The 16,111-nt window shown below is 33.5% G+C and overlaps 1 protein-coding gene across 8 annotated transcripts in view; it reads right to left on the minus strand.

The window, feature by feature from the left end:
- Positions 1-16,111, minus strand: part of LOC130900126 (brain tumor protein) — a 433,383-nt gene that overhangs the window by 34,459 nt on the left and 382,813 nt on the right. For 2 of the 8 annotated variants that reach the window (XM_057810513.1, XM_057810512.1), the window contains one exon: positions 7,678-7,712. The exons of the other annotated variants lie outside the window; for them this stretch is intronic. The gene's annotated coding sequence lies outside the window, so the exon portion shown is untranslated. The remainder of the gene's footprint in view (positions 1-7,677; positions 7,713-16,111) is intronic. 8 annotated transcript variants of the gene reach the window in all.

A 16,111-nucleotide genomic window follows, 5' to 3' on the forward strand; every position in this document is an offset into this window, starting at 1 on the left:
TCTAAATAATCAACTGACCTAAGATGTAATTTAGAATGCACTTACATACAAATGATTTGTAAATAACAAGAAATGTTTGGAAGTGTATGTCACAATGCTAGAAATTTATAAGGTGGCGTTATATAATTAGTGAAGTAGTCATTTGATTGAAAAATACGAGATTACCTGGAAAGTTTTCCAGGAATTTTGACGTGCTTTTACCGAATTTCAATTTTGCCACCTCGTATCTAATTATTTTATACATTTGAACGTACTTTCAAGCCTTGTTCAACGTTTTTTGATAACAATTTTTAGCTACGTATTTGCACGTTTTAGAATCTTTATAAGATGATAATTTATCATTGTCGAGATCGTCGAATTAATTTGTCGACATCCCAAAAGTAGGAAATCATAGTACTTTTGGTTTTACTAAAAATTGGATTGGTGGACTTCCGTTTTAGCCATTTGAACGGAGTTTATGAATGGAGATGAAGCCTTGGCTGGAGATGGAAAAGATAAACATTAAGAAAAAATTTATTTAGAATTGGGAACTGTCTTTTTGACGATTTTGTTAATGTTAATGTTGATGTTGTTAAGCAGAACGAGGAACGAATCCATTAGATTAGGTTATTTTAATTGACTGATGACTCAGAAAAAGTATATTATTCGATATCTTGTTATAATCTACTGTTTCGATTAAGTCATAAATCCAGTTCAAACAGCCAAACCAATCCCTATAATGGCTTGGAAGCAGGTCCATCAGCCACAGAATTTTTCAATGATACTACTTAAATATTAATGTTAATATCCTTGATAAAATTTACTAATAGGTCTAAAGTTTGTCGGTTATATATGTTAAAAAAGTGTGTGAGGTTTAGAGGAAGGAGTAGTTTTGTTTAACAAGTAACTGCAACAAATTCCTATAATGGTAAAAATGTTAGGTACTACTTTCAGACATCTGGTACCTTCACAAATGAATTTTTAGCATCGAAAACGTCAAACCACGTATAAGTGTGCAAAAATTATATATTTTATGTTCTTGTTTCAAAGTTTAGAACATACAGAACTTTTTATTTTCCCTATTATTAATAATAAAAAAGTTTCGCATATGCTTCTAACTGAGAGGGACATATTGTATATATATATAGCAATAAACGTTATCTAAATAACACAACAGATGTTGCAAAAAACACTACTTTATTCGTAATCATTACCAGAACTTGAACATTAGCAATTTCTGTCATTGAAGATCGTAATCTATGGATATGTTAATAATTGAATCTTAATTCAAAATTATGTAAAATTATTCCAAACTTTTCAATCGGTAATTGAATAATAAATTTCCACTTTTTATTGTTACAATATTGTTTCCGTTTCAAATGAAATATTAATTAGATATCAATGACAAGTCACATACCGAAAACATAATATATAACATCACTCAATAAGTCGTGTGACTGACTCACAGATGGCGGTGTCCATATCCATGACGTTTATGAATTACGAACGTCTAAAAAACTATGTGTAAAATTTCATAACATTTCGATTAATTAAAAAAAATGAAGTGGAGCTACTTTTGTTATTTTCAAAACAATGGATTCAAAACAATTGCGTTAATTTATCATTGCTTCTTGATGAAAAAAAAAAAAACTGTACAAGCTCAGTAATGGCTTCAAAAGTGTTATCCGGACTCTGCTTCATCAAAAAGAACCATTTGTTATAGGTTTGCTGAATTTAAACGTGGTCGTACAGACACCAATTGGGGTGTTTACTGCAAAAAACATTAAAATCTAACAAATTGGTTATTTTTAATCTTAAATTGAAATTGCGTGAGATAGTTGAGGCCGTAAAGATATCAGAAGACAGTGTGTTTACAATTATGCATGAACATTTGACCATGAGAAAGCTTTTTTCAAAGTGAGTACCGGGTTTACTCACATTCGATCAAAAAAACGACGTGATGATGATTCAGAGCAGTGTTTGGTCATGTTTACACGTGGTAAATCAAATTTTTTACGTCCGTATATGACAATCGATGAAACATGGATTCATCACTTCACTCCGGAATCAAAACGATCATCATCTGAGTGTACTATACAGACGGTGATTCAAGTCCGAAGCTTATATATAGTATATTATAACTGTCAACTGGGTTCAGTATTTTGGGATGAGCATGGAATTTTGTTCATCGACTATGTCGAAGAAAAAACTACGGTTTCACCGAGACAATGCACAGATTCACAAGCGATGATTAAATTAAAGGAATTACACTTAGAATTGCTTCCTCATCAACCGTATAGTTCAGATCTGGCCACCAGTTACTACTAACTATTAGTTAATCTCAAAAATATGGCTTGTCAATAAAAAATTCAGCACAAATGAAGACGAAATTGCTGACACTGAAGACTATTTTGAGGCAAAAGACAAATCCTTCTACAAGCACGGCATCGAGAAGTTAGAGAAGCATTGGAATGATTGTATTGCTCTCGAAGTAGATTACGTTCCAAAATGGGAAGGGAATATGGTATACGTGTAGTGAGCGGAAAAAATTCGAAAAACTTGTGCATTGTTTTGTTTCCACGTATAAGAAAAGAAAAGAAAATTATCTATATCAACCTATCAAGCAGATGTACAATCTTAGACATTAAGCAAAGTAGCAGGATGGTGCATTTCTTATTTTGAATATAATACAATTAAACCAACTCACTTGGCAGATTCTTTTAAGATGAAATTTTCATTAAAATTGGCAAAATTCGAGAACTTAAAGGAAATTCAGCAGCTCTTGAAAACTTGAAAAGTTTTTTCAGAGATTATCAGAAGCACAAGTTAAATATGGAGTAAATAGAAAATTTAGCAAATCACAAAGCTGAAATTTATGAAAATTTAGTTGAGGATAAAATAGAAAATTTTAAGATATCACTAAAAATACATACCTGAATTAGATAAATTGAAAAAACGACATGGCAGCATCAGAACGACCAAAAATAACGTTTTTTCAGAACATTATGAGCTTTTAACAACGTTATTATGAAAAAACATGATGGGAGATTATATTTGGGATTCATTGAGAAAAACTATTTATGAATAAGAAAAAAAGATAAAACCGTACACCGAGTTATTTTGTACTATTTATTGCAAACCATAATTTGACAAAATTGGACATAAACTTAATTCGTTTAAGATTGTGAATTTAATTTCTTACAATTGTAATTGTCGCTCCATTTTATAGTTTTTTCTTTTTAAGTAAGGAAGAATTAAGATAAATAGCGTATATTTTTCTACTCAAAAAATGGTAGACCTTATTTGGGTACTGAGTGATTACAACAAAAGTAGTTTGCATCTAAAGCTTCTTATCAGAGATTTCCAGACTGCAAAGCTAAAAAAAAAAGATCAGAAGAAAAACTAATGAATCTTTTCAATCGCAATGACGTGAAATATGGAAAAACTTGAGAATATTAAATGAAAATATCGGTATTACAGAGGATCCAACGCAAATATGAGAATAGCAAGATATTAGTCATACCAACGTCCAAGGAATCCTTAAAGGAATAAATTTTTTTCTTTAACTTACAGTAGGGTACGTCCATACTGCTTTAATGACTCTTAATAACGTAAGCAATCCGGCATCATTTTAAAGGTTCTCTCTAAAAACATATTATACAAAGGCCGGCTTGAGTCAGGCAGCAAAGAAAGGGATTCGAAAAATGGTTACTGTAAGTGTACAAACGTTTACAAAGTTTCTCAACGGAGAAACAGATCCGGCAAATCATGTCAAGCTGCCTGCAAAGAGTTTCACATTCTGTTTCAATTGCAGTTCGGACTTCGGAAAGGTCCTCTTGCAAAAATGCGGTCCTTGAAAAAGCCCCACACGACTAAATAACAGGGTGTCAAGTCACATGCCTCACACGTCTGCTTATCCATTTTTCAAATTGAACAAAGTACTCCCGCTAACATAGATGTAGTGAGGCGAAGCTCCATCCAGCATGCAATGACGGATGTTGGATCCTTGTCGATTTGCTCACGTAACTTTGGTCCGTCACGTGACCTCAGAAAATAGCGGAGCAACGAGACCTCCCGCAATCCAGGCAGGTTTAATTCGAGAGCGTTGCCTAACTTATATGCTGACCTCTGTATTTGGTTTGTATCCGATTTATACAACAATCTGTATAGTTCGAAATAATTAAATATTATTGACTTGGAAGATTTATATTATTTTTTTAAAAACATTTCTCGTAACTCAAAATATACCGAAGTTTGTCGTGGGATCGGTATATCCTGTATATATATTTTTCTACAATCCAATAAGTACTAGAAGATGTTATTTATTTAAACTAGTTAAATGTTGCCAATTCAAGTACCAATAGTAATGTAACTTCTTCTTTACTTCAAATTAATAATGCTCATAGTTGTACTTTTCATATAACTATTACAAAATAAAAATTGATAAGTTTTGTTGAGTTTTTTTTAAGTCTACGGACGTAGAAAATTTTTTGTATGAAACTCGTGAGTAAAGTAACTAAAGTAGGAATTGCGGTCAAACCGTCCTACTCGTGAAAAAAAGAATAACTTTACTCATTTGTTGCATAAATAACTATTTTTTCATCTACCTGCGAACTAAAAATTCGAACTCTATGTTTTAAAGTCAAATTCAAATTTTGTGTTTTCCCTTGTAATAATATTCTGATTCGTTACGAAATAAGTCTGGTGACCGGTACAATTTTTTTGGCACAAAAATTGGCATATAGAACATAAAACTTCGGAGAAAAGAATTTTATTTTTTATTCCAAGGTTTTAATTGAAATATTAAAGCAATCGACTGACTATATCCAATATTTTGTCAATCAACAGCGAATTTTGTACTCGCAAATAGCAATGAAAAGAAATAACATACGTAACAAGTGAAGAAAACTGGAAATCTCTATGTCAGGTGTTTCTCCCAATAATCGTCAATTTATGACACATATAACGAACACACGAATAAAATAGTATACGAGGATATATTGAAAAATTCTTAGCCTACTCTAGAAACTCCTCGTTGGAACAAAATTTACGACCTTTTAATCTTTTTATCAGTTGAGGAAAGAGATGATAGTCGGATGGAGCCAAATCTGGTGAAAAAGGGGGGTGTTCTAGTAATTCAAACCCTAAATCACGAATTTTTTGCGTGGCAAGATAAGATTTGTGTGCAGGAGCGTTGTCCTGCAAAAACAAAACACTTTTGGATAGGTTTCCGCGTCTTTTCTCTTTAATTTTTTCCCGTAGAGTGGTGAGTAATGTCGAATAGTAATCTCCAGTTATTGTTCTACCCTTATCCAAAAAATCAATCATGATTACTCCATGGCAATCCCAAAAAACTGATGCAAGAACTTTTTCAGCAGATTTTTGAACACGAAACTTCTTAGGTCTTGGAGAACCAGAGTGTCGCCATTCCATCGATTGTTGCTTTGTTTCTGGATCGTAGATAGAAATGTTCCCAAGTCTCATCCATAGTAACAATTCGGTTTAAGAAGTCTACATCGTTTTCAAATCGAACACAGATCGAACGGGGACTGTCACAGAAAGGGCCTTTCCGATCAGTCATCATCTTCAACAGAAAATGAAGCTTGCAGTCCAATTTTTCACGGTCGCATACGAAGGACATTGATCACCAAGGGTATTAAAAGCATATCTTCGTAAATCTGCTTTTAAATACAGGCACTTGATGATGGCTCGATATTCCAATTTTTCTTTTTTCTTTCAATTTATTGCATAACTCTGGTTTACTTTTTTGCCGTCAAACTTTACACTGACACTTCTAATAATTTATTGTTCGTTGCTATGGTATCGCAATATTTTGTTTAAGCATGGAACTGGTCTAGGCTAACTAGATTTCAATACATGTTTCTATCGAATCTCTTAGGTTGCAAATACCTTCACAAAGTGTGTTTACCCCTGCTTTTTATCAAATACGTATTCGTTATAAGGAAGGTGCTTACATAGGGTATGAAACTCTATAATTAAGCAATGTATCTAGCAAATGAACGTTTGAAAAAAATGTTCATTCTCATGCAAATAATGAATTTTTTTTATTTTCGTTTCTCTTAAAATTACATCAGGTCATTTAAGATCCCACTCGGTTTTCACCACACTTGTTCAGGATTAAGGGTTTCGAGGGTCGGTTCGGTAAATTCATTTTATATTCAGAAAATACCAGTTTCTACAGTAGGGTTGTTAAAACCACAATGTTCAGTGTACCCCTTAAAATTGGATACTCATCGCCCAAAATGTATTTTTTTTTTTTTTCGAAAAAATATATTATAATAAAATTCCAATGAGAAATCTGAAATTGCAAATTGCTTGTAAAATAAAACCTGTTCGTAAATTTTCACGGGACGCGCTCCAGTTATTCAAATCTTTTTAATACAACAAAGCATCGTTGTTATGAATACATGGCAGGCACGTGTATAGAATTCGATATAACTGCCATATTATTTCGTGGCGATTTCAATGAGAACAATTGAAAGCGCGTGTTGGAAAAAAATATGTAACAATATTTAACTAGAATCATTTTTTGTATTTTAACCGCTTTTCAATAATAGCCCAGTCAAAGGACAGTTTAAATAAATTGATTCTCGTTTATTTTACTGAAAGTATTTAGACAAAGGGCGTGAAATGAATCTACAATAAAGTGGGCGCGGAATAAAAAGTTTAGTTAGAAAATTCATCAGTTTCTAGTGTTAGTACAAAAGGCAGCAAGAAAATATTTAGGAAGACTCTACGCGAACATCGCCACGATTAACTCTCCCCCAGTTATACTTTATGAAGCCATAGAATCAGCGACTGGTTTGTAACGTAGGACAGTATCAACAGAGAAAAGACGCAAGTAGTGTTTTTTAAAAAGATCAGAAGACCCTGTGAAATAGCTGTAAAATACCGAACCAATATCCACGTCGATTGCTTAGTGGATAAAACGAAGAAGTCAATACAAGAATTGGTATCGAGAGCGATCCAAACTGGAACTGAAGATTAAGTTCTACTTAATCAGATCCATCATGCTGTACGTATCTACCAAGAGGGGTTTATACTGCCAAAAGTTATAGAAAGAAGCTCCAAACCTAATAGATGAGTAGTGAACGCGCTTGGAGCATCAGCAGATGTACAGAGAGTTGGACTAAGATTCTACACCACCAGAAGAAGAGCTGATTTTTCTCCCCAACTGACATAAGCAATGATTGCACGGGTCACGCCAAGGGCGAGAAACGAGCTCAATCATGACAAGAAGTGAAGAAACGAAAAGATCTCTTAGTGGTTGATAATTCATAGAAGTGGGGATTTAGTGGATCCAGTTTTTGTTAGTGGTAATAAGTCAGATCAATTTTAGATGCTGAAAATAACGCACCCAATTGACACGTACAAACAGATAAAAAAGAATAAGTGTATAGAAAAAACATAGAAGAGAAGAAGATGACAGACCATTAAACACATGGAAGTAGAAAAAATAATATTAGATAAATCTCCATTTACAAATTAAAAATAATCGAGGACAGTGTGTACCCAACTATTTCCTTGACATGTCTTTTAGTATTGGAAAAAAATACAAATAGAAATGAAAATTAAAAGGCGGTAATATTGCGATAATCTAACCAACAGATGTTCACCGTTGCATTTAATTCACTTTTAATAAGACTCTCCATTTTAAAGGTAGTTCCTTATACTCACCAAACGTGTTTGCGAGTTAATTAGGAATCACTCACCTGAAACAAACAACATTTATTAGTGTACTATGAAATAAGTTCAAAATAAATAATTTATCGAGAATTAATGACATTGCAGCTAGGTAATAGCAATAAAGTGAAGTTAAATTGATTTTACTCAAATGTGAGTACATATTTGAGTATTGAAAGGATTTGAAATCGAATCGAGGTTTTAATAATGTTCATTGTTTTTGTTAGAATGGAATGGAAGGCCGATTACAAATTAATTTCTTCAAAAACTGAAATGTTAGAATTAAAATACGTGAACAAAATATTTGAAAATAACGCAAAGAGCCGAATGGCAAGTTAAATTCTAAAAGATAATAATATATTAGAAATTCATTTTTTAGAACCCTGCTTGGTTGGAAACTAAATTGTAATGTAATTTTAGTTTTGAGAAATTGAACATTTTTTCACAGCACAGTGTCTTTTAAGTAGTAAACACGACAAAATGTTATTGAAATAAGTTGTTTAGAATCATCGACATTCCAATACCAAACTTCAAAATCATCGGTCTACCATATTTTTTTTATTTATTTATCAAATTTGTTTAAAATCTGTTCCTGAGTGGAGCAATAAGTGAATCGTAGGTAAATGCAGAAAAATGTGGTTTTAAAACATATTGAAATCTGCTAGAGATGTCACAAAGGGTGAATCTTTTGAGTCTACGTCGGATAATGGGTTCTAACACCGGGTTTTGGCCAATTGATTAAGGTGACACTGAATTCTTCATTGTACTAGCAATCATGTTGTTGGGCACATACCATGGAGCATTTGTTACCATCCTCAGAACTTTGGACTGAAATATCTTGATAATATTAAAGTTTGATATAGGCGTCGAACTACACGGCTGGATTCCATATGTTAAAATAGGTTCAAGTATTGTCTTGTAACCAATAACTTATTCTCGATAGATAATTGTATTTTTCCCTCAATATAGTTTAATCCCAAGCTGTTTTCTTTTAGCGAGGAGGTGCTATCTCCAAGAAAGTCTTCTATCAAAATGGATTCCAAGATATGAGACTTTCTCCCTCTGTGGAATTTCATGTTCGTTTATTGTAACGAAGTGACAGTCTTATCGTCAGTTTGTGAAGATAAAGTGGATGGATTTAGACTCGTTAACTTGAAATCGCCTTATTTTTAACCATTGCCATTTGCTTGAAGAATTTGTGATGCAGTTTTAGGATATCGATGCGAAGCAATGTTAAGCAATGTCATCGGTATATGTTGCACTAATTGTATTCTCTGATGTGGGTAAATCGGCTGTGTATAGAAGATATAGTAGTGGACCCAGTACGCTACCTTTGGGAACACCTGCTTTGATTAGAGGGATCATAAATGAAAGACTAATATTTGTAACAGACTATCATGAAAACAATATGTTAAAATGAACTATCAAACAATACTTTATTAAACTTTTTTCTTAACTATAATGTATCAACCGATTCATAATTTGAATCCATTGAGCTTGATTCATTTTCAAATTCTTCAGTTTCCAATAGAACTTTTCTATTTTTTTCTTCTCCTTCCATCATCTGCTTTTTCTCGTTTTTGACTTGCCAAACTTTGTTGTCATGGTAATTTCATTGGGCTCACAGACAACTATAGTCTATTTCAGAAAGGCATAGGGTAATAAAATGGGGAATTCCGTCCAGTTCGGCTCAATTTCGGTGTAGGTCTTGAAATATTGTGTAGGGATTACTTAAGTAGTTACGTTTTGCGTTTAACCGATACCGTTTAACCTTCTATTAGTGCCTAATTCCAACCCTATTTCAGATTCGGCTCTCCTTTTTACTAGTATCCTACCGGCACGCCTTTGGCACACTACTTTCAGTGTTTGTGAATGGATAACAAAAGGCTGAACCCATATATTGACCCCAACCCGAGTGGTACTACCTGCACTTGATAAAAAGAAATAATGTTATAATGTAATAAATGCCAAACTATGAAAGTGGCTTAAATTTTCGTTGGGTCACTCTAGGGTCCCTTTTCATACCTAATGAGGTTTTATTACTCTATACCTTTCTGAAAGTCAATGAAAATGTGTCGGGAAGCGATCTACCAGAATCTTTTTGGCCCCACCAGACTCAAGGAGAAGCATCAAGGCTCGGTAGAGGCGATCCAACAGTCCGCGACGCAGGAGCTGAACATCATTCCGATCCAGGCGTTCCTGGAAGCGTACAAAAACTCTTTGGCAGCAATGTATAAATGCGGATATAGATGAAACATTCTAATCATTTGTACTATTTTCTTGAACAAATATTTAAACAATTAAGGGGTAATACTTTCAGAACAGAGCCTGTAAATATTGTTTACTTATAACGAAATTTTCCTACAATTATTATACAGGAATATTTGCACTTAAAAATAAGCAATTTCGAAATTATGTAATGTATTTCTAGGAAAATTAATCATATAGTGGTTATCAGATGACATTTTTTGAAAATACTCATTTCCTGGCGGCTATTTAAGAAATAGGTAAATACCCATTTTTATTTACTCGAGCCTCATCACTTTTGTTATTAATAGAATTAAAAAATAAATGTTTATACATAAAAAACTGTGAGTTTCCACAGAATGAAATATATAACTCTAACTAGAAGCAATTTCGTTTTTATTTTCAAATGAGTATTTTTTTATTTGGGGGTACCTCCTTTTCTCGTGATCTCGAATATCAACTCCTGGACAAAATGAACACACCACACATATTTGCGTCTTGTATATTTATTCAACGTTTATTACCTATACAAGCAGGTCATGAGCCTTGTGTCAATTGTTATTTCATAACATGTTTTTCACATCAATTCATAATAAACGTTCGTTGGTATACAGACTAAAATTTTTTAAAAAGTGGTGATTAAAGAGTAAAACAAATAAGCGATTATAATTGTATTTGATCTTAAACATGCGTGTTCGAAATTCATTTGTAAACACATCAAAAAACCTTTGCGAGCATTAACTCTTTTCAATGAAGGATATTCGAAGCGACGTCTTAAGTAAGAAAGACAACATCCTAGCATCAGTCCGAATGGTGAAACGATGTATTATAAAACGATATCGTACAATTTAGAACGAAGACAAGATTTTTACATTAAGTAGCATTAAGGGAAATTCTACATTCACCCCTTATTAAAACACGCCAATTTGGCATTTTAGAGGTCGCGGAATCCATTTATCGATGTTCGGTCCGGATAGAAATTACACGAAAACGCCGATTATAAAAACATCTTCTTTTTAGTTTTCGGCCATTGAACTTATCCCAAACTAAAGTAAACCTAACCTAATCGAAGTAAAGTATTAATCCGTTCCTTGGTCTGGTCAACAACATCGAGAAACAGTTCTCACTTCGAGGTGAATAAAAATATGCCCCCTCAAATAGAACCTTTCGTGTAATACCTACATAGATCCAGTTCGTATACTCGTAGTCGAACCAGAAGTCAACCAATCCAATTGAAAGTACTAATTTCCGACATCTGAGACTTGTCCTTATTATCATTCCAAACCGACCAGAGTTTTGAGCAAGACCACATAAAAAACCTTTACTCATATGGTCGCTAGTCTTAGTGCCGAGGGTAGCAGAGCTGTAAACAAAGTTCGATAACTTAAACTTACTATAATATATGAACAAAGCTATTCCAACGATTCCAAACGCCTCGCTTGGGTTTGTATAAGTATGAAACAAAGAGCAGGTAGAAGGTTTTGGTTTTTCCCAAAGTCAAGTGTATTTGGAAGAATTAATTTAATTGTATTCTATTTGTCAGTCAGGTGTGGATGGATTATCGCTTTATTGAAGGAATTTGTTCAGAGAAATGACTACCTGTATCAAATATTTTTAAATGGTGGTCGCCATACTCACAAAGAGAACAAAAAGTTATTACATTTTATTAAAATACATCAAATTAATTATTGAAAGGACGTTCTGTTCTCTGATGAAACTAGAGTTAGCTTCAAAGCAGATAGACGTGAGCGTGTTTGGCGAATGCGGGGACAGAGATTTGCAAGCTGCAATCTCTCACCTTAAGTACAATTTGATAGTAACTCTAATGTTTCTATTATTATTTGGAAAATATTATTTTGGAACACATAATGCGTTTATTAAATCAAATTTTTTATTCATATCTTTATTAAGTGACCATCTAACAGTCCAGATATAAATCCTAGAGAACAACTATGTGTTCACTCAAAAAATATTCGTTGCCGTCAAATATAATTCCCCATTGAAGAGTGGAGAATATTGCGCAAGTTTTTGTTGAGCATCTGGTACCAAGTCTGCCACGAGGCAAAAATGGAATGATGAGTAATAGAGGACAACAATATTATACAGATAATATTTATGAAGATATATTTCTAGAAAAAAACTTTCCGGCCTAGGCACTGCGAAGTTGTTACCTTTGTATGATAAAATCGTTGTTAAAAACATTAACCATGATCTAGACTAACTCAAAAGGTCACTTATTGAACTTTCGGAAAACTAGGAGTAAGTTTGATTGTTCGAGTCATGTTTGTTCCAGGATTCTATGGTTTTGTACCAACTTTTTAGAAATACCTCGTATAGATTCAATTCATTATTAACACATCGTTAAATTGACTGACCGCACATTTCTACGAATTCACCCCAGTTTCCTCTGAAGTTTGTGACAATAAAAGGGAAACCAAACGTGAATATCGCTTCCGCAGTTAGAAATATTCATGGGTATTGTGGTATCCATTTAGGTGTGTCATAATTTCAAGTTGGTAACTATTTATTTCTAATTGATAACTTATAAAGGATTAGATAAAAACATGTATGTGGTCGAGATCATATTAAAACATATATTTCAACAATGAGATATACCCACAGAAAAAGTCTAATAACATGTTTACTGTAAATTTAAGATATATTTTTTTTCATTTGTATTGATTAAAAAAATCGTCTTCAATCGGAGAAACTATGATAAAAATATTTATTTATACGCAAGATTCTATTAATAATAAACATCAATTGTTAGACCCCGTATAAAAAGACCTCGAGTTTGGCTTTCATCTGGTGGCCTCATGCATTCTACTGATGCATTTCCACAAATACCTCCATACAAACACACCGTACCAAACACGCATAAGAAATTCAAAACACAGAACACAACACTCGAAAACAGCAGACACCGCCGCGTGGCATCGTCCCGACCGGCCTGGGGGCCATTAGAAAACATATGTTGAGAAAGAATGCTCAAGGTCACCAGTAAGCTTCTTGAATGTGCTCTGCACTCGACCAGCTTCACTTGCATAGTCTGTACATGAACGGAGTGAAAGGATTCACACTTTAATGATCGTCCTGATTTTTATTTGTAATAAATTATATAAAATGACATAATAAGAAATATATACAATACGATCATATAATAAAAAATACAGTTGCTAGTTATATATCTGAAGATTGTTAAAATTATGTAGATTATGTATTTTTGGTACATCTTTTGTAATAATATTCTAGATTATTGAATAATAATAACAATCTAATTGGTATTAAGATTCTCTATATTCCGATAAAAATTAGTGGCGTTATTAGATCAGTTGAGTAATAATTTAGTAAGTTGAATTTTCTGGAACCAATGGTAATATTTATATTGAATACACTGTTTGCACCAACACTCACGATTACACTATTAACGCGCGTTTCGATAACCAAGTTGTCGTCTTCAGAGAGTGAAGGTAAACAGTTTACGATAAAGATGATAACTTGGTTTCTAACTGTTCAGGTAAACAGTTTACCTAACTTGGTTATCGAAACGCGCGTCAGACAGTGTAATTGAGAGTGGCGGCGTAAACAGTGTATTAAGTATAATAATTTAGTATTTCCTTGTTCAGACAACAATGTTATCCCATTGGGTAGCTATCGATCGCCGAATTCGTTCCAAATCTTAATAGTAGCGCTGGTATGGTTTTTAATTGTTCAGTCAGCCTATTGAATCAAAGATGTTTTAATCCCGGGAAAACGAAAAAAGTCTTGAAACCGCTTTCACGAGGATCTCGCGAAAAGGTGAAACAAGAGCTAAAAACTTGATAATAGACGAGAACATGTTTAACTTTAGACGCGTATGATTCATAGTAGCGAGTGTCGATTAGTTGTGCGAGAATTTGGACGAAACTGGAATTGACAGAATATTTTCTAGCAGAGCTGATTCTGTATAATACAAAATTAGAATAATATTAAAATATAATAAAAAAACACGATGCAGGAAAGCGAATTAGTATCTTGATGGATTAAGAAACAAAAACAAAACGTTATCATCAAGCTCATAGAATATAAAAATTCAGTTAAGAAATATGATACTATACATGTCATCATTACCAAATTAACTTTTTCTGGGTGTAATTTTTTATTGAAATCTTGAAAATTCGAAAAGTTATCTCTAAAATGCCAAAATAATTTCCAAATACTACCCATACAATATCTAGTTGGAGATTCGTTTTGGTGATCTCAAGTATTGATTTCCAGAATACGTTTTCATAACATTATATAAAATTGCAAAACCGCCTTGTGTCCACTGCCATTGAGCGCAAGAACCCCTATGAAGAACCCAAAGAAACTGTCCATTGTCAATACATTAGGTCGAGAATTTGACCTGAATGTGGACCGACTTATAAGGACTCACCATACGTTGTTTCGATAATTTTTCTGCTGAATTGTAGGGGTTTTCCACACCATATCACCAAATCCCTCGTACGTTTCCGTCAATATATAAAGTTGAAGGTTTCTCTGATATTCCATGTCTTATTAACCTTTCATAAATGACACTGCTGCTCCTGATAAACAATTTTCCCCGTAGGCAAGTTGACTCATGAATTTATTCAAAACATGTTTGCACAATCTTGCTCTAAATTCCGATACTCCACTCCGATAACACGTCACAAAAACACAACTTAATGGCAATATCACAAATATTGTGTTAGTTGTACGGAGTTGAAACTCAGAAAGATAAACGAGTACAGGATTATAATTGAAACGTTGCCATTTCTCCAACAGTCTTGCCACTATTCTCACACGTCTCGTAGATACGTTTTTCAATATAAGGTGCTCAAATAGATACATTATAATTTTGGTATATATGTTACGCTCAAAGACCGAAAACGACAGTTTAAAATAGCCACAACGCATTCTGTGCTCCTTGCGTTTGCCAGAACGCGTTGTGGCTTTTCTGATATAGCCAGAACCCGAATGAAATTATATGCTGCTTATTAATAATCATTTGGCAACAAAGTAGTACAACACTCATTACTTGAATAAATGTTTAATGACAACGTTTTTATATATGTTTTATATCAACATAGTCAATAGTTAATATAACTAACCTAACCTATCTGTGTCTAACATAAAGTTCAATGGAAAAACAAATAGGTGGATATGCAGCGAAAATTGATTTTAGTAATATACTTTTTTACATTAAAATGACTTTTAATACTTTATATTAACTATTCGACTATATGGATATAAAACATATTATATAAAAACGTCATTAAACATTTATTCAAATAATGTGTGTTTTGTTACCAAATGATTATTAATTAGCAGTATTATTTTATGTGAGCTGACGTCATCTAAATCGAAAATAATTCCTTTCGGGTTCTGGCTATATCAGAACAGCCACAACGAGCTCTGGCAAACGCAAGACGGACAGAACGCGTTGTGGCTGTTTTAAATGGCCACTGGCTGTTTTCGTCTTTGAGCGTAACATATATATGACAACTTCAAATTATGGCCCACTACGAGGATGTATTGATATCTAGTTAGCCTAGACCAGTTCCACGCATAAACAAAATATTGCGTCACCATAGCAACGAACAATAACTTATTAGAAGTGTCAGTGTAAAGTTTTACGTCAAAAAAGTAAGCCAGAGTTACGCAATAAATTAAAAGAAAAAAGATGTCCACCGAAATTGTGAAAATTGAAAAATTAGAGTATCGAGAAATCATAAAGTAGCTGTATTTAAAAGGGTTAAGAGGTAAGCAGATTTACGAAGATATGTTTAATACCCTTGGTGATCAATGTCCTTCGTATGCGACCGTGAAAAATTGGACTGCAAGCTTCATTTTCTGTTGAAGATGTTGACCGATCGGGAAGGCCAGTTTCTGTGTCAGTTCCCGAAAATATCGATGCAGTTCATGACATGATTTTATCAGACCGTCGAATTGGGCTAAAACGGATATCAGAAGCATTGAATATTTCATACGAACGCGTTCATCATATAGTTCACGTCAAATTGGACATGAGCAAAATTCCTGCAAAATGGATCCCCAAATGTTTCAATGTTGACCAAAAGCTTGTGATGAGACTTGGGTACATTTCTACGATCCAGAAACAAAGCAACAATCGATGGAATGGCGACATTCTGGTTCTCCAAGACCTAAGAAGTTTCGTGTC

This window comes from Diorhabda carinulata, chromosome 12 (genome assembly GCF_026250575.1).
Source record: "Diorhabda carinulata isolate Delta chromosome 12, icDioCari1.1, whole genome shotgun sequence".
Taxonomy (NCBI): Eukaryota; Metazoa; Arthropoda; class Insecta; order Coleoptera; family Chrysomelidae; genus Diorhabda; species Diorhabda carinulata.